At 38.4% G+C, this 19,702-nt stretch overlaps 1 protein-coding gene across 12 annotated transcripts in view; it reads left to right on the top strand.

The window, feature by feature from the left end:
* CDK20 (cyclin dependent kinase 20) overlaps nt 1-19,702 on the top strand; it is an 87,054-nt gene that overhangs the window by 62,942 nt on the left and 4,410 nt on the right. For 4 of the 12 annotated variants that reach the window (XM_045042545.1, XM_045042544.1, XM_045042534.1 and 1 more), the window contains 2 exons: nt 884-6,233; nt 6,503-6,674. The gene's annotated coding sequence lies outside the window, so the exon portion shown is untranslated. The remainder of the gene's footprint in view (nt 1-883; nt 6,234-6,502; nt 6,675-19,702) is intronic. The other 8 variants (XM_045042543.1, XM_045042541.1, XM_045042540.1 and 5 more) reach the window with 8 other exon arrangements.

The following is a 19,702-nucleotide window of genomic DNA, read 5'->3' as shown; positions in this document are numbered from 1 at the left end:
ATAATAATAGAAAATATGATAGGAAAATTATCCCATTTGCCACAACACTGGCAACTATGATACCTTGGAATAATCTAAAATGAAAAAAACTTTATGAAGAAAAAACACAGCTTTTCTAAAGGAATAAAGAATAGAGAGATAACCCATGTTCATGATAGAAGAATTACTTTTAAGAGGCCATATATTGAATACAATACTGATAAAATTGCTACTGTTTAAAAAATAGAATGTAAAAAGATGATTATCTGGTTTATATGCATCTGTACAAGTACAAGAGTAGTCAAGACAATCTTGCAGAAACAAAAAGGCAGAGGAAGGGGTAGACCTGTCCTGTGAATTATGAAGACAAAGTTAAATTTTATCATTGAGACCAGCAGCATCAGTGCATGAATAGACAATAGAGGATCAAGAAACAGACCTATGTATATTTTGAAATTTGGTATACAATAGGTGACATTTCAAATCAGAATGGAGAAATGATGCTTCAGTAAGTGATCTTGGAGGGACTGGCTATCCACATGGAATGAAGCAGATCCTTTCCTCATACTGTGCACAAAAATAAGTTTTTTATGTGTGAAGGATCTAAACTTTTTTTTTTAAGTTATAGGGAAAAAATTAGAAAAGAGTAGGCTTTTAAAGCAGGATTAAATAATACAAAAGCAAAACTTATAGCAAAATAGTCTATATAAAGATTTAAATCTTTTGTACAAGTGACACCATAACCAAAATTAAGACATGCTGTTGACAGCAACCCCTAAATTGAGCAAAGAGGAAACATAATTTGCAGAAGAAACCAAATCCTAAAGTACAGGGTAAAGTGCTCAAAATCATTAGTAATCACAACAAAATAAAACAGTAATGACCTATCACTTTGTACTATTAGGCTGGACAATAAAAAGAAAGAAAGAAAGAAAGCTGGATGATGCCGAGTGTTTGCAGATGCATAGAGATATGCGACACAATGATGGAAGCTGCCTCTACCTGGCTCACATCCGAACGTCTTTGGCCAATCCAAGGTATGTGTTCCCAGTAGTGTGGGTTCCGGGTAACAGTGTCTCAGCTCCGCACCATGTCCCTGCCCATCCCCTGTTCTGATCATCAGAAGGCTGCATTCTCTACTATTCCCTGCATCTGGCAGGAGGGGCAGACTTAGATGCTAATCTCTTTGCTCTGAGGGTATAGCTTTTTGAAGTCCTAGTTCAGTGTGAGGCTGACTCCTGTGCACCTCCATTATGCACATCCAGCACCTAGGTGGCTGACAGAGAGCCAGCTCCAAATGCCCTGCAGTATATACCTCAGTCAGTTCCAAGTTTGGGGCAGCCTGGGGTAGATGGGGTGCCAATCGCAGGAGAGCAGGAACTGGTTGAAGGAACTGGAGAAGGTGTACAAGCTTTGTGTCCCAGCTTAGTCCACCATTTGCATCACTCCCATTGTGTACAGCTTTCATACACATTGTGGGGCCTGCCATCCCCGAGCCTCCCTTGACTGAGAACAAAGGCATCCTTACTCTTTGCAAGTGTGATTGGAGTCTCCAAGTTGATGATGACCTGTTCTAATCTGAACACCTGTGCCAGAGCACTAGCAAAATGAGTAAGAGTTCTTCTGCTGGATTCCCTTTACTCTAAGCAGCACTTTGGGCTCTGTGGGTTGCTTGTTTGGTGGGGTGATCCAGACCTTCATCCCCAGGGTGATGTTGTGGTGGTTTTCCTTGCTCATTGAAAGTCATTGCTGGGTATGACAGTTAAGAGATACCCAGTTATTTACATAGACACACTCCACTCTACTTGATTCTCTACGAGCAGTCTAGTCCCTGATGCTTGTCAGTTACAATCCCAATCATCAGAGCCAATCCTTTCTTTACCTTTGGGCCACTGGCCAAGAACAGAGAATAGTCAGGTGGTAGTCATAGCTTCCACTTAAGAGGAATGTTTGCTGTGACCCTGAAAGAAGTGTCTCCACTCATATCTCCAGGAGCTAGGACCTGTAATCCCAGAGAGCCAAAGGTTGCATGAATGGGAAACAAAAAAATCTGTAGGGTTGTGGTCTGTTATAAGAGAGGGGGCCACCCCTACACTTGTTGGTTCTCAGACTCATGTATTCTAGCGATAGTGGCACTATTGGTCATCAGTCATTATTGATTCAGAATGTATGCCACATCCTGGATTGGAAGATGGTATCCAAGCCACACTAAGTATTGACTCTTGGCCAGCACCTTAGGGGAACCATCAATAGGGCATCCCACCATCATATCAGACCAGTTAATTCTGGATGATGGGTAGGGGACAAGATCAATGCATTCCATAGTCATGAGCTCATGGTTACACCTCCTTTGGTGTAAAATGGGCCCTTTGTTCTGAGGCAGGACTGTGGGATATCACAGGTAAGGCATTCTGCAGGTGTCTGGGTGATGTGCCAGTAGAACCATGGGCAGGGGTCATAAGGACAAAATCCTGCCTTGTGATTAATGGCGCCAAGTTGATAGCATCAGTCTGCTGTCAACTAGATGGGCCTTTGGCAATGGTGGCAACTATGTCAGTCTTGACATAGGAAGCCCTTGCCATTGGGCCTGTGCTTAGCTCTCACCCCTGACACTGTTCACGAGCCTTTGCACAAGGACCGGGTTGTCAAGAATAGTCTTTCTGGCATGGCAGCCAAAAGATGGTCATCCTGTTACCAGTAATACTGAGAGCCTCTTCTGCAGTGTGTGGTCTCTGGCAGGATTTCAAGTAAGACACAAAGATCTCATGCTGTCTGCCCTACTGCACATCTCTTTCTCAGACCTCAGACCCTTCTAGGCCCCTGACCAGACAAGCCATCTGCCACTGTCAAAAGTCCATGTGTCTCTGTACCTCTAGTCATTTTCTTTCATATGAATGAATTACTAACAGAGCCACTCCAAGCTTGGCTCACCTGAAGGACTTCCTTTCATGGTGTCTTTCAGGGATGTCCCAAGTGGCATTCTAATGAGGCAGGGGTGCAGCAGCAGACCATTTCAGCCAACACCCACATAATGAGCCAGCCTAGTTGTGATTCACTCTGAGTCATTTCTTCATGCTGGTTAGTCATAGGAAGCCCCCGTGAAACATGGGTGCTGGTTGAGGGAGAGGCAGCACAGGTAGGAGTCCGGGCCACCTGTTCCTGTGATTTACCTGGGCCTTATGGCTCCGCTTAAGCCCAGTCCCAAATGGGCCACTACCATTACACGATTGATCATTGCTGTACACACCAATTTCTGTGATGATGGATCATATCAAATCTAATTTATTATGGCAAACTCAGATCACTTGTCACTTTGTGTCCTGTGGTGGGGTGATCTGTAACTACCAGGGCATGAGAGCTGCTCTTCAAATGACTGGTGCTCCTCTGTAGAGGGTATCAGTTTACTCCAAATCATACCTCTCTGTTCTGTCTTCTCTATTGGAGCTTTCCAGATTCCAAACAACGTCCTTAACAACTGTAGATCTCACGAGCAACTTCCGACCTGCTGAGTTCTAGGATCAAGAAGGAGGGCAGCTTGTGCCACAGTTGAGATCTTCTCTGGACCCTTGGGAATTTGGCAGCCTCTGGGGTTATCCAATAAATGAATAAGAGTATTCCCAACTTTGGTACTTGTTTCCTCCAAATTCAAATTCCAAAGAGACCCACAATGTATTATTTTCATTGTTTTTATTTAAGTAGAGAGACATTTCAAGTGCAGCAGCTTGCCCATCACCTGTGAAGAAACATCCTGACCTGACCTTGATCTACCCAGTGCCTGGAAATAGCCATAAGCTCCTTTGAGAAATGGTTGCAGGAATATTTACTGTGTACATTTGCGTGGAGTTACAGGAGTGTTACTAAAGGGGGACTGACCTTCCACTTCATGTACTCTGAGTGTGTAAATTTAGAGCTGAGCCCTGGGTGTGGGACCCTGATTTTCCATTAAGGTAGCAAACGGCTAATTATTTATTTATTTTGTTTGCTTGTTTATGTAAATAAATTATCACCCTAGAGAACTGTGGTATCAGCCACCACCTGAGATCCCTGCAGATCGAACCATCTTGATTGCCGCTCCAACTTTGCCTGTCCTTAGTCCGCTGAGATGGCTTTAGGTATTTTTGCTTAAGGAAAAGTCATGAATCAAAGGTGAGTGCCCGGGTCAATAAATGATCTCTCTGCTCTTAAATTCTACATTCGCTTATCTAACACCAGGATCCACTTTTACACAGACTCCCCAGGCCCTATTGTTAGGCAGCTCCTGTAATACCTTTTGTTATATAGGCATTTTTTTCTCATAGGAGGACTTTTTATTTCTCTCCCCAGGCTGTGCTGGTACCTGACTCTTGGTATCAACACAGAGACAATGAGGAGTTGGGGGAATGGAAGGGCAGGTAGGTCCTGAGAAGGACAAACATCATCATTTAAGGCATCCACTTCAGGTGAGGCTAATGTGGAAAACTCTGTTTCTGCCATCAGGAAGTGTTCAGGGACATGAGGGGGAGGGGTATCAAAATTATCAGATTGTGCTTCCAAATATCCCAATCCCAAATATTAGAGTATTACTCATCCTGCATCTGGGCCTGATTTTCACATAAAACCTGCTGAGGCTGTAAATGTAAACTCCTTTGCATTCCACCCTGTGTTGACAGAAGATAAAGTTCTCTGGCTTTCAGATATTTTCTTAAGTTGGAGAATGACTGTCATTTCATTTTTGTAAACTGACATGATATTGAATTTCATCCAAGTACTAGAAGGTAAACTAATTCAAGTAGGTCACTGACCAAGAGAAAGAAGCAGGAGTTCTCAAGAATATAAGGAGGTACACAGTTTACTTCCCTATATGGACATCACATCTACAACTACAGAATCTATTTTCTTTGCAAGTACACAGAGCATTTACAAAAAAAATGAAATATACTGGGAAATAAATCAAGTCTCAGTAAATAGTAAAGAATTACTATTATTCAAAGTATGTTCACTGACCACAATAAAATAATTTTAGAAATAAATGACAAAAATATCAGAAATTTCCATGTTTTGAAATTAAGCTTACTACAAAATAACCACATGTCAAAGAGCACGTTGAAAGAGAAATTTAATTACTTTTGAACAAATGATGAAAAAATACTATGAATCAAAACCTGCAAAGTGCAGCCAACTCAGGATGAGGTCGAATTTTATAGCCATAAGGGCCTATATTGGGAAAGAAAAAAAAAGCTACAAATTAATGAGCTTCCAATCCATCTTAAAATGTTATAAAAAATAACAGGAAAACAAAAATGAAAATGAAACAATAAAAACAATGAATTCATAAAACAAAAAAATGCGTAATAAAAAGGAACAACAAAAGTTAACATGTGGCTCTTTGACAAGACTAATAAAATTGACAACTCCTTACGAAGACTAAGTAACAGAAAGAAACAGCACAAAAAGCCAACAGTGGGGATGTGAAAGAGGACATTACTAAGGAGAGTGTGGAGGATATCATGAATAATGATATGCCGGTAAATTCTCAATCTGGATGACATGGATGAATCCTACAAAAGTATTACCCTGCTAGAAGGAGTCAGAAAGCTGAAGAGTCCTATATTCATTTAAAAAAAGAATTGAACAGAGTTGAGAGTTTCCTCAGAAATTAACAGAGAAGATATGTAGATGACAAATAGCACTTGAAAAATGTTCAGGATCGTTAGTTACTGTGGAATGCAAATTACAATCACAGCTACTAGTATAGGTAAAATTTTAAAGGTAAGAGTGGAAAATAACAATTGTTGGCCAGGATGTGGAGCAGTAGGAACTCTCCTGGCCTGCTGTGGGAAAGACAAAATGGTTCATCCTCTTTTGAAAATGGTTAAACAGTTTCTTACCAAGTTACACATGCACTTAACAGACCAGCAATCCATCCCATTTCTTGTGTTTACCTAAGAGTAAAAAAAAAAAATACATGTGTACCATAAGAAAGAGTCTAACATCTTTTGATGTTTTTGGACAATTTTTAAGCTTAACACCTCTCTCTTCCCCTTCTTCCCAGTTTCAAGCAAGCTAATAATACCTCAACACAGGTGCTCTCTCACTGCTTTCGTGAAGATATGAGGCTCAAACCACACAAGTCCCTGCCCATGCTCTGGAACCTTCCTCCAGCCCCACTCCCATAAAACTCCAAGCCAGTCTCCTTTCCTTGATCTTCTAAGTCATTTTTTGGGCCTGCTTGGCAAGCATTCTGCTCTCCCCAGAAAGCCTCCTTATGTGAATAAGTGAGTAAGAAGTCTTTTCTTAATTTGGGGTGCCTGGGTGGCTCAGTTGGTTCAGCATCTGACTTCAGGTCATAATCTCACAGTTTGTGAGTTTGAGCCTCACATCGGGCTCTGTGCTGACAGCTCAGAGCTGGGAGCCTGCTTCGGGTTCTCTCTCTCTCTCTCTCTCTCTGCTTCTCTCCCGCTTGTGTTCTGTCTCTATCAAAAATAAATAAATAAACATTAAAACAAATGTTTTTTTTTTTGTTTTTTTTTTGTTTTACAAAAAGAAGTCTTTTCTTAATTTGTGCTAGCATCATCAGTCTGGACATCCAAACCAAACTTGGCAAATCTGCCTCTGCAAGGTGACTGCCATATCCGTGCAAAGGCTTGCGTGTGAATGTTTATAGGAGCTTGTTGAAAACAGCCAGGTACAGGAACAACCCAAATGTTCATCAACTGGTGAGTGGATAAACAAGTTGTAGTTCATCTATATACACAGTGAAATATCACTCAGCAATAAAAAGGAACAAAATCCTGATACATACACAAGCATGGATGAATCTCAAAGGCGTTATGCTAGGTGAAAGAAGCCAGTCACAAAGGCTATATACTGGTTGATTCCACTGTAGGAATAGAAACCAATTTAGCAGTTTCCTGGGCCTGGGTAAGGAGAGAGGATTGAAAACAAAGGAGCATGAAAAGATTTTTGGTTGGTGTTAATGGTCTACATCTTGTGGTAGTGGTATATGATGTGTACATTTGTCCAAATTCAATGATCTGTACATAAACCTGACTTAAAAGGAAAAAAAATTCCTCAAAATGGAAGCTTCAGGCTTCACTGGTGAGTTCTGCTGAATATTCAATGAAAAAGTAATTCTAAACCTTATACTGTTCCCAGAGAATAGAAATAAGTGAATATTCCCAACATTTTACAAGGCTAGCATAACTTGATAATGAAACCCGACAAAGACATAAAGAGAAAAGAAAATTATAGGTTTATAATTATAAACATGGATACAAAATGGCAAAACAAATGGTAAAACAAATCCAGTGATATATTTTAAAAACAGACAATATATCATAGTCAAGATAGGTTTATTCTAGGAATGTAAGGTTTGTATATTAGAAAACCTATCAATGGAACTTACCACATTAACAGATTAAATAAGGATAAAAATCATGTTACACCTCAGAAGATGCAGAAAAATTATTCAGTAGAATTTAAAATTTATTTTAATAAAAAATTAGCAAACAAGGAATAAAGGGTAACTTATATTGAGAAATGTGTCTATATTAAACCTACCACAAAACATCCTTACTAGTACATTGAAATCTTTCTATTTATAATCAGGAACAAAACAATCCACTTCTGTTTAGCGTTTTATATATCTATATCTACATCTATATCTATATAATTTATTGTCAAATTGGTTTCCATACAACACCCAGTGCTCATCCCAACAGGTGCCCTCCTCAATGCCCATCACCCACTTTCCCCCTCTCCTCCACTCCCTCATCAACCCTCAGTTCTCAGTATTTAAGAATCCCTTATGGATTGCCTATTTCCCTCTCAGTAACTTTTTTTCCCCCCTTCCCCTCCCCCCTGGTTTTCTGTTAAGTTTCTCAGGATCCACATATGAGTAAAAACATATGGTGTCTGTCTTTCTCTGACTGACTTATTTCACTCAGCATGGAACCCTCCAGTTCCATCCATGTTACTGCAAATGCAGGATTTCATTCTTTCTCATTGCCAAGTAGTATTCCATTGTATATATAAGCCACATCTTCCTTATCCATTTGTCAGTTGATGGGCATTTAGGCTCTTTCCATAATTTGACTATTGTTGAAAGTGCTGCTATAAACATTGGGGTACAAGTGCCCCTATGCATCAGCACTCCTGTATCCCTTGGGTAGATTCCTAGCAGTGCTATTGCTGGGTCATAGGGTAGATCCATTTTTAATTTTTTGAGGAACCTCCACACTGTTTTCAAGAGCGGCTGCACCAGTTTGCATTCCCATCAATAGTGCAAGAGGGTTCCCATTTCTCCACATCCTCGCCAGCATCTATAGTCTCCTGATTTGTTCATTTTAGCCACTCTGATTGGCGTGAGGTGGTATCTCCATGTGGTTTTGATTTGTATTTCCCTGATGAGAAGTGACGTTGAGCATCTTTTCATGTGCCTGTTGGCCATCTGGATGTCTTCTTTAGAAAAGTGTCTATTCATGTCTTCTACCCATTTCTTCACTGGATTATTTGTTTTTCAAGTGTGGAGTTTGGTGAGTTCTTTATAGATTTTGGATACTAGCCCTTTATCCGATATGTCATTTGCAAATATCTTTTCTGATTCCATTGGTTGCCTTTTAGTTTTGTTGATTGTTTCCTTTGCAGTGCAGAAGCTTTTTATCTTGATGAGGTCCCAATAGTTCATTTTTGCTTTTAATTCCCTTGCCTTTGGAGATGTGTCAAGTAAGAAATTGCTGCAGCTGAGGTCAGAGAGGTTTTTTCCTGCTTTCTCCTCTAGGGTTTTGATGGTTTCCTGTCTCACATTCAGTTCCTTCATCCATTTTGAGTTTATTTTTGTGAATGGTGTAAGAAAGTGGTTTAGTTTCATTCTTCTGCATGTTGCTGTCCAGTTCTCCCAGCACCATTTGTTAAAGAGACTGTCTTTTTTCCATTGGATACTCTTTCCTGCTTTGTCAGGGATTAGTTGGCCATACGTTTGTGGGTCCAATTCTGGAGTCTCTATTCTATTCCATTGGCCTGTGTGTCTGTTTTTGTGCCAATACCATGCTGTCTTGATGATTACAGCTTTGTAGTAGAGGCTAAAGTCTGGGATTGTGATGCTTCCTGCTTTGGTCTTCTTCTTCAATATTACTTTGGCTATTCAGGGTCCTTTGTGGTTCCATACAAATTTTAGGATTGCTTGTTCTAGCTTCAAGAAGAATGCTGGTGCAATTTTGATTGGGATTGCATTGAATATGTAGACAGCTTTGGGTAGTATTGACATTTTAACAATATTTGTTCTTCCAATCTATGAGCACGAAATGTTTTTCCATTTCTTTGTATCTTCTTCAATTTCCTTCATAAGCTTTCTAAATTTTCAGCATACAGATCTGTTACATCTTTGGTTAGGTTTATTCCTAGGTATTTTATGCTTCTTGGTGCAATTGTGAATGGGATCAGTTTCTTTATTTGTCTTTCTGTTGCTCCATTATTGGTGTATAAAAATGCAACTGATTTCTGTACATTAATTTTGTATCCTGTGACTTTGCTGAGTTCATGTACCAGTTACAGCAGACTTTTGGTGGAGTCTATTGGGTTTTCCATGTATATCATGTCATCTGCAAAAAGTGAAAGCTTCATTATGCCAATTTTGATGCCTTTGATTTCATTTTGTTGTCTGATTGCTGATGCTAGAACTTCCAACCCTATGTTAAACAACAGCAGTGAGAGTGGACATCCCTGTCGTGTTCCTGATCTCAGGGGGAAAGCTCTCGGTTTTTCCCATTGAGGATGATATTAGCTATGGGCTTTTCATAAATGGCTTTTATGATGTTTAAATGTGTTCCTTCTATCCCAGCTTTCTTGAGGGTTTCTATTAAGAAAGGATGCTGAATTTTGTCAAATGCTTTTTCTGCATCAATTGAGAGGATCATATGGTTCTTATCTTTTCTTTTATTAATGTGATATATCACATTGATTTATGAATATTGAAGCAGCTGTGCAGCCCAGGAATGAATTCCACTTGATCATGGTGAATAATTCTTTTTATGTGCTGTTGAATTCGATTTGCCTAGTATCTTGTTGAGGTCTTTCTCCTGTCCAGATATGGTCCTGCACTTCCCTAGCCACTCTTTCTCCTCCCTTTGTCTCTCCACAGAAGGGGGTTCCTCCCCTCTGTGTCCACACAGCCTTTTTTTTTAATCTCCCCCAGTTCGCAGTTACCCACCTATCTTTTTTTCCAGCTTTCCCATTTTCTTCCTAGTAGATTCAGTCTCTTTTCCTCCTGAGCTCTGGTGTTCAAAGTCCTTTGGCTTCTACACTTCTTTGTTTGAGAGACGGGAAGGATGGATCCCCCTACTTCTCCACCATGTTGGCTCCCTGCTCCTTGCTGTTTAACATTTTTATTGGAGAACTGAGCCTGAGCAGTAAGGTACATAAAAATAAGTGTATAGTGATTGGAAAGGATGAAATAAGAGACTATCCTTTTTGGAAATAAGATGATAATATATGTAGCAAATCCCAAATAGACTTCAGGTCAACTATTAGCATCAATAAGACATTTTAACAATTTTGCTAGATAAAAAATGAGTAAATAAAAATCTAGTGTTCGTCTACATGCCGATTATTTACAAAATAAAAGAGATACTAATTACAATGCAATAAAAAGTTTTATTTTTAAGTAGGCTCCACACCCAATGTGGGGCTTGAACTCACAACCCTAAGAGAGATCGAGTCAGGTGCTCTACTGACTGAGCCACCCAGGCATCCCAATGCACTAAAAAGTTTTAAGTACCTAGGAATAAATGTAATAAAATGTGTATACAGTCTTTTTAAGTGAAATTACAAATCTTTAATTAGGTTTATTAAAGAAGACCCAAGTAAGTGCAGAATATTATGTTCCTGGATCAGAGGACTCTGGATATATCAATATCCTCAGTTTATATATTTCCCCCCAATGCAATCCCAACACAATCTCAATACATTTTTGTCTGGAGTTTGACAACATGGAAATGCAGAGGGCTGAGAATAGCTAAGGAACAGTAAAAAATGGTACTTGTTTCTTAATGTTTATTTTTTTTGAGAGAGAGCACGGGCAGGGGAGGGGCAGAGAGAGAGAGAGAAACACAGAATCTGAAGCGGGCTCCAGGTTCTGAGCTGTCAGCACAGAGTCTGACGGAGGGGTTGAACTCATGAACCATGAGATCATGACCTCAGCTAAAGTCATATGCTCAACGAACTGAGCCACCCAAGCACCCCTGTAACAGTCAAAAATGAAATTAAGGTGTAATATGAACACTTGTTATGAAGAAGATTAAGATAGTACAGTGTTGGTAGTGGGATGAGGAAGGTGAGAGAGATCAAGGAAAGAAGGGAGAGCCCAGAAACAGATCCATGGACATAGTAACACAACAGAACAGGAAGTAACACTGAAGAGCAATGGGAGGGAAGGATAATGTTTAGAATAGTGTTGGGATAATTGAGTAGCCATGTGGAAAAAAAACTGGAATTCTTCCTCAAACCATACGCAAGGATCAACTCTATGACACATGGAAAGTAAACTATAAAGCATTTAGAAGAGTGAGCATATGGAAGAGTTTGTTTGTTTTTACTGTGTGGTATGTTAGAATTATTTAAATCAGTCATAATAGAATTGCCCATTAAGGAACAGATTTATAATTTAACTACATTAAAATTTAAAAATTCTGTGCATTAAAAGCACCATTTAAAACTTGAAGAGATAAAGTAAGCGTGTCAAATTTTTCCAACATATATAAGCAAAGGGTTAAAATGTAGACTATATATATTTAAAAGTCTCGGGGTGCCTGGGTGGCTCAGTTGGTTAAGTGGCGCACTTCGACTCAGGTCATGATCTCGCGGTCTGTGAGTTCGAGTCCCGCGTTGGGCTCTGTGCTGACAGCTCAGAGCCTGGAGCCTGTTTCAGATTCTGTGTCTCCCTCTCTCTGACCCTCCCCCATTCATGCTCTGTCTCTCTCTGTCTCAAAAATAAATAAACGTTAAAAAAAATTTTTCTTAAAAAGTCTCTTCAATGAGAAAGAGCAGGCAAAGAATGGAAAATAGATGGGAATTGATAAATAAGAATTGCCAAATATGAAAATTTACTTAAAATTATTATTCAGGAAATGTATATTAAAGTATGGTGAGATACCACGCTAAGCCCTCAGATTGGCAAGAAACTTAGAAAGCTTAAAAGTAACAAATGTTGAAGATATGTCACAACAGGAACTCATTCATCACTGGAGTGCCTATTAGTATCTCCCCTTGGAAAAATGTTTATTAAATGGTAAAGTCAGAGGTACTCATATCACCACTCCTAGGAATATATATCTTTAGAAGCTCTTGCACATGTGAACCATGACATATAAACAAGATTTTTCATAAAAGTGTTCAGTAGCCCCAAAGTAGAAAAAAAAAACCCAGGAGTTCAAAAATAAAATAATTATTCTATGGCAGAGTTACACAACAGGAATAATAATACAAATAAACAGACTACATGCAGCTACATGCAACAACACTGGTGAATCTTACAGAAGGTTGAGCAAATGAAGTAAGATATAAAAGAATAAATCTAGTACAGTTACACTTAGATACAATTCAAAAATAAGCAAAATGAAATGGTATTACTTACAGATTTAAACATAGGGGGTAAAACCATGAAGCAAAACAAAGAATTGATTACCACGAATTCAAGATTCAAGATTGTGATTACATATAAAGTGGATTAAGAGGGTTTTTATCATGAAAGAACACATATGTTCTTTCTAGGGACCTGCAGTTTTCTATTTCTTAACCTGAGTAGTAATTGCATTAGTGTTTGCTTTATAATACTTTGCTAAACTGTACATCTATGTTTTATCCATTTCTCTGTACATAGTTTCACAATAAAAAGTTTAAAATTGTATGTTGTCTGTTGTATAACAAATCACCACAATATTTAACAATTTAAGCAATCAAATATTAATTATTTCACACAGTTTCTGAAGGTCAGGCTTCTGGGGATGGTACTGGCTAGGGCTGTGATCATCTGACTGGGACTGGAATCCACTTCCATGATAGCTCACTCTCATGGCTGTGGGTGGGAAGTCTCAGCTCCTCACCACACAGGCCTCTTCAAAGGACTGAGTGTCCTCACAATGTGATGGTTGGCTTTCTCCAGACAGTGATTTGAGAGAGAGGACAAGTCTGCAGTGCCTTTCATTACCTAGTATTGGAAGTCAGACAGTGTCACTGCCACATTCTGTGCAAAAAAGGAAGTCATTCACACTCCAGTCGTGCTGAAAGATAGGGATTAATAAGATCAATTTCTCCAAGGGAGGAATATCAAAGTATTTGTGGACATACTTAAAATCACCATAAATTTTATAGAAAGCCTACTATAAACAAAAGTACTTGCAACATATATGAAGCAGAAGACTATTACAAACAAGGACAAAGACCCAATATGCATACCGACAAAGGACATAAAACACATTCCAGGGAAGATATAAAAGAAACTATCAAGAAACATTGCTAATAAAAAAAATCTGGGGGCGCCTGGGTGGCTTCAGTCAGTCGAGTGGCCGGCTCTTGGTTTTGGCTCAGGTTATGATCTCATGGTTCCTGGGTTTGAGGCCCACATCGGGCTCTGTGCTGATAGTGTGGAGCCTGCTTGGGATTCTCTCACTCCCTCTCTGTTCTACCCCCACTCGCATGTACATGTGCACGCATGCTCTCTATCTCAAATAAATAAACTTAAAAAAATTTAGAGTCTCTTGTGGTTTGTTTACTTCTGTCCTTGATTCACCTCCCTTCCCATATGTTCATCTTTTCTTTCTTAAATTCCACATATGAGTGAAATCATATGGTATTTGTCTTTTTCTGATTGACTTATTTCGCTTAGCACAATACATTCTAGCTCCATCCATGTTGTTGCAAATGGCAAGATTTTATTCTTTTTTTTTTAATTTTTTTAACGTTTATTTTTGAGACAGAGACAGAGCATGAACAGGGGAGGGGCAGAGAGAGAGGGAGACACAGAATCTGAAACAGGCTTCAGGCTCTGAGCTGTCAGCACAGCACAGAGCCTGACGCGGGGCTCGAACTCATAGACTGTGAGATCATGACCTGAGCTGAAGTCGGATGCTTAACCGACCAAGCCACCCAGGTGCCCCAAGATTTTATTCTTTTTGATAACTGAGTAAAAGATTCCATAGTGTGTGTGTGTGTGTGTGTGTGTGTGTGTGTGTGTGTGTGTGTATACACACACACACACACACACACATATACTACATCTTCTTTATCTATAAGTTGATGAACCTTTGGGCTCTCTCCATATTTTGTTTTTTGTTGATAATGCTGTTACAAACATTGGGGTTCATATACCCCTTCGAATCTGTATTTTTGTATCCCTTGGATAAATACCTAATAGTGTAATTTCTGAATCATAGGGTAGTTCTATATTTAGTTTCTTGAGGAACCTCCATACTGTTTTCCAGAGTGGATGCACCAGTTTGCATTCCCACCAACAGTGCAAAAGGTTCCCCTTTCTCTGAATCCTCACCAACATCTGTTGTTTCTTGTGTTAATTTTAGCCATTCTGACAGCTGTGAGGTGGTATCTCATGGTTGTTTTGATTTGTGTTTCCCTGACAATGAGTGATGTTGAGCATCTTTTCATGTGTCTGTTAGCCATCTGGATGTCTTCTTTCGAAAAGTGTCTATTCATGTCTTCTGCCAGTTTCTTAACTGGGTTGTTTGTTTTCTGGGTGTTGAGTTTGATAAATTCTTTATAGATTTTGGATATGAACCCTTTATCCTATATATCATTTGCAATTATCTTCTATTCTGTAGGCTGCCTTTTAATTTTGTTGTTTCTTTCACTTTCACATCTTTATCTTGATGAAGTCCCAATAGTTCATGTTTGCTTTTGTTTCCCTTGCCTTTGGCAACTTGTCTAGTAAGAAGTTGCTATGGCTGAGGTCAGGAGATGCTGCAAGTCCTCTCCTCTAGTACCTTGAATGTTTCCTGTCTCATATTTAGGCCTTTCATCCATTTTGAATTTATTTTTGTGTATGGTGTAAGAAAGTGGCCTAGTTTCATTCTTCTGCATGTTGCTGTCCAGTTTTCCCAACATCATTTGTGGAAGAGACTGTCTTTTTTCCATTGGATACTCTTTCTTGCTTTGTCAAAGATGAGTTGGCCATATAGTTGTGGGTCCATTTCTGGGTTTTCTTTTCTGTTCTGTTGATCTTTGTGTCTGTTTTTGTGCCAGTACCATGCTGTCTTGATGACTACAGCTTTGTAGTATAGCTTGAAATCCAGAATCGTGATGCCTCCAGTTTTGTTTTTCTTTTTCAGGATTGCTTTGGCTATTCAGGGTCTTTTGCGGTACCATAAAAGTTTTAGGATTGTTTATTCTAGCTCTGTGAAAAATGCTGGTGGTATTTTGATAGGGATTGAATTCAATGTATAGATTGTTTGGGGGTAGTACAGACATTTTAACAATGTTTGTTCTTCCAATCCGTGAGCATGGAATGCTTTTCTATTTCTTTGTGTCCTCTTAAATTTCTTTCATAAGTGTTCTATAGTTTTCAGAGTACAGATCTTTTACCTCTTTGGTTAGGTTTGTTCCTAGGTATCTAATTGCTTTTGGTGCAATTGCAAATTGGATCTATTCTTTGATTTCTTTTTCTGCTGCTTAATTATTGGTGTATACAAATGCAACAGATTTCTGTACATTGATTTTATATCTTGTGACTTTGCTGAATTCATGTATTCTTGCAGGGTTTTTTTGGTGGAGATTTTCGGGTTTTATACATAAGCTTTCATGTCATCTGAATAGTGAAAGTTTGAATTCTTCCTTGCTGATTTGGACGCCTTTAATTTCTTTTTGTCTGATTCCTGAGGCTAAGATTTCCAGTACCGTGTTAAAAAGTAATGGTGAGAGTGGAAATCTGTGTCTTGTTCCTGACCATAGGGGAAAAGCTCTCAGTTTCAGTTTTTCCCTGTTGAGGATCATATGAGCTGTGGGTCTTTCGTATATAGTGTTTTTCATGTTGAGGTATGTTCCATCTATCTCTCCTTTGTTTGTTTTTAATCAATAATGGAGCTGTATTTCTCAAATGCTTTTTCTGTATCCAGCGACAGAATCATATTATATGGTTCTTATCCTTTCTTTTATTAATGTAGTGTATCACGTTGATTGATTTGTGAATACTGAGCCATCCCTGCAGCCCAGAAATAAGTCCCACTTAATCATGGTGAATAGTTCTTTTAATGTACTGTTGAATTTGATGTGCTAGTATCCTGTTGAGAATTTTTGCATCCATGTTCATTAGGAATATTGGCTTGTAATTCTCCTTTTTAGTGGGGTCTTTGGTTTTGGAATCAAGGTAATGTTTGCCTTATAGAATGAGTTTGAAATTTCTATTTTTTGGAACAGTTTGAAAAGAATAGGTATTAACTCTTCTTTAAATATCTGGTAGGGGAGCCTGGGTGGCCAGGTCGGTTAAGTCTCCAACTCTTGGTTTTGGCTCAGGTCATGATCTAACAGTTCATGGAATCAAGCCCTGAGTCAGGCTCTGTGCTGACAGTGCAGAGCTGGCTTGGGATTCTCTCCCACTCTCTCCCTCCCCCACACATTCTCTTTCTCTCTCTCTCAAAATGAATAAATACACTATAGATATATAAATATAGATATATAGATACATATAGATATAGATATATAAATATATAGATATAGCTGGTAGAATTCCCCTGGGAAGCCATCTAGCCCAAGACTTGAGAGTTTTTTGATGATGGATTCAATTTCTTTGTTGGTTATAGGTCTGTTCAGATTTGTTTCTTCCTGTTTCAGTTTTGACAGTGCATCAGTTTCTAGGAATTTGGCATTTATTCCAGATTGCCCAGTTTGTTGGCATATAGTTTTTCATAGTATTCTCTTATAATCATATTTCTGTGGGATTGATTGTAATCTATCCTCTTTTATTTGTGATTTTATCTATTTGTGTCCTTTCTCTTTTTGATAAGTCTGGCTAAGGGTTTATCAATTTGTTTATTCCTTCAAAGAACCAGTTCTTAGTTTCATTGATCTTTTCTACTGTTTGTTGTTGTTGTTTGTATATCATTATTTCTGCTCTAATCTTTACTATTTCCATTCTTCTTCTGGCTTTAGGCTTTATTTGCTTTTCCTGTTCTAGCTCCTTTAGTGTAAGGTTAGGTTGTGTACTGGGGACTTTTTTGCTTCTTGATATAGGCCTGCATTGCAATATACTTGCCTCTTAGGACTGCCTTTGATGCATGCCAAAGGATTTGGATTGTCATGTTTTGTTTTCATGTGCTTCCATGTATTTTTTTAATTTCTTTTTTAATTTCCTGGTTAACCCACATTCTTTAACACAATGTTCTTTAACCTCTCAACAGTGTTGATAGTACACATCTGTGTCTTACTCCTGACCATAGAGGAAAAGCTCTCACTTATACCCTACTGAGGATGATATTAACTGTGGGTTTTTCATATATGGCCTTTATGATGTTGAGGTATGTTTCCCTCTATCTGTACTTTGTTGAGGATTTTTATCAAGAATGGATGCCGTATTTTGTCAAATGCTATTTCTGCATCTGTTGACAAGATCATATGATTCTTATCCTTTATTTTATTAATGTGGTGTATCATGTTGTTTGATTTGCAAATATTGAATCACTATTGCAACCAAGGAATAAATCCCACTTGATCATGGTGAATGATTCTTTTTTTAAGTTTATTTATTTTGAGAGAGAGAGGGAGAGTAGGGGAGGGGAGGGGAGAGAGAGAGAGAAAGAGAGAGAGAGAGAATATATCTCAAGCAGACTCCACACAGTCAGCACAGAGCCCAACGTGAACTCACAAACCTTGAGATCATGACCTGAGCCAAAATCAAGAGTCGGACACTTAACTCCTGAGCCACCCAGGGTCCTCATGGTGAATGATTCTTTTAATGTATGGTTGGATTTGATATCCTAGTATTTTGTTGAGATTTTTTGTGTCCATGTTCATCAGGGATATTGGTCTGTAGTTTTCTTTTTTACTTGAGTCTTTATCTGGTTTTGGAATCAGGGTAATGCTAGTCTTATACAATGACTTTGGAAGTTTTTCTTCCATTTCTATATTTTGGAATAGTTTGAGAAGAATAGATATTAACTCTTCTTTAAATGTTTGGTCGAATTCCCCTGTGAAGCCACCTGGCCCTGGACTTTTGTTTTTTGGGAGGCTTTTTAATTAATGATTCAGTTTCATTGTTGATTATCAGTCTGTTAAGTTTTTCTATTTCTTCCTGTTTCAGTTTTGGTAGTTTATGTGTTTCTAGGAATTTATCCATTTCTTCCAGATTTTCCAATTTTTTGCCATATAATTTTTCATAATATTTTCTTATATTTGTTTGTATTTCTATGGTGTTGGTTGTGATTTCTCTCACATTTGTGATTTTATTTTCCAGTTCCTTTCTCTTTTTGGTAAGTCTGGCCAGAAATTTATAAATTTTACTAATTTATAAACAGCTTTGGTTTCACTGCTGTTTTATTGTTTTCTGGGTTTTGTTGTTGTTGTCGTTGTTTCTATATCATTTATTTCTGCTCTAATTATTTACCTTCTCCTGTTGTTCTTTTTCTAACTCCTTTATGTGTAAAGTTAGGTTGTGTATTTGAGATTTTTCTTGCTACTTGAGGTAGGCCTATATTGCTATATACTTCTCTCTTCTGACCATTTTTGCTGCATCTCAAAGGTTTTGGACTGTCATGTTTTCATTTCCATTGATTTCCATGTGATTTTCAATTTCTTCTTTAATTTCTATTTATTCTTTAGTAGAATGTTCTTTCTTTTTTTTTTATTGAGGAGAGACAGGATGCAAATGAATGAGGGAAGAGAGAATCTAACAAAGGTCAGAGAGAGAGAAGTGGAGTTCACCCAATGCAGGGCTCCTGCTCACCCGATATGGAGCTCAAGCTCACCCAAAGCAGGAGCTCACCTGATGTGGGACTTGAACTCACAAACCATGAGATCATGACCTGAACCAGAGTCAGGTGCTTAACCAACTGAGCCACCCTAGTAGGATGTTCTTTAACTTCCAGGTATTTGTGGTCTTCTCTAATTTTTCTTGTGGCTGAATTCAAGTTTCATAACATTGTGTTCTGAAAATATGCATAGTATAATCTCAATCTTTTTGTATTTGTTGAGGCCTGATTTGTGACCTAGTATGTGATCTGTTGTGGAGAATGTCCCATATGCACTTGAAAAGAATGTGTATCCTGCTGCTTTAGGACGAAATGTTCTGAATATATCTGTTAAGTCCATCTGGTCCAGTGTGTCATTTAAAGCCACTGTTTCCTTGTTGATTTTCTGCTTAGATGATCTGTCCATTGTTGTAAGTGGGGTGTTAAAGTCTCCTAATATCATTGTATTATTACCAATAAGTTTCTTTAAGTTTGCAATTAATCGTTTTATATATTTAGGTTCTTTCAAGTTGGGGGCATATATATTTACAATTGCTAGATCTTGTTGGAAAGACGTCTTTATTATGATATAATGCCCTTTTTCATGTCTTATTGTCTTTGATTTAAAATCCTGTTTGTCTGATATAACTATGGCTACTTTGGCTTTCCTCTGATATCCTTTTGCATGGTAAATGTTTCTCCATCCCCTCATTTTCAGTCTGCAGGTGTATTTGGGTCTAAAGTGAATTAAACAATTCTCTTATAGGCAGCATTTAGATGGGTCTTTTAACAAATCTATT

Source organism: Felis catus, chromosome D4 (genome assembly GCF_018350175.1).
Source record: "Felis catus isolate Fca126 chromosome D4, F.catus_Fca126_mat1.0, whole genome shotgun sequence".
Classification (NCBI taxonomy): domain Eukaryota; kingdom Metazoa; phylum Chordata; class Mammalia; order Carnivora; family Felidae; genus Felis; species Felis catus.
Note: the sequence above shows the minus strand (reverse complement) of the source record. Positions and strands in the feature narration are given on the sequence as shown.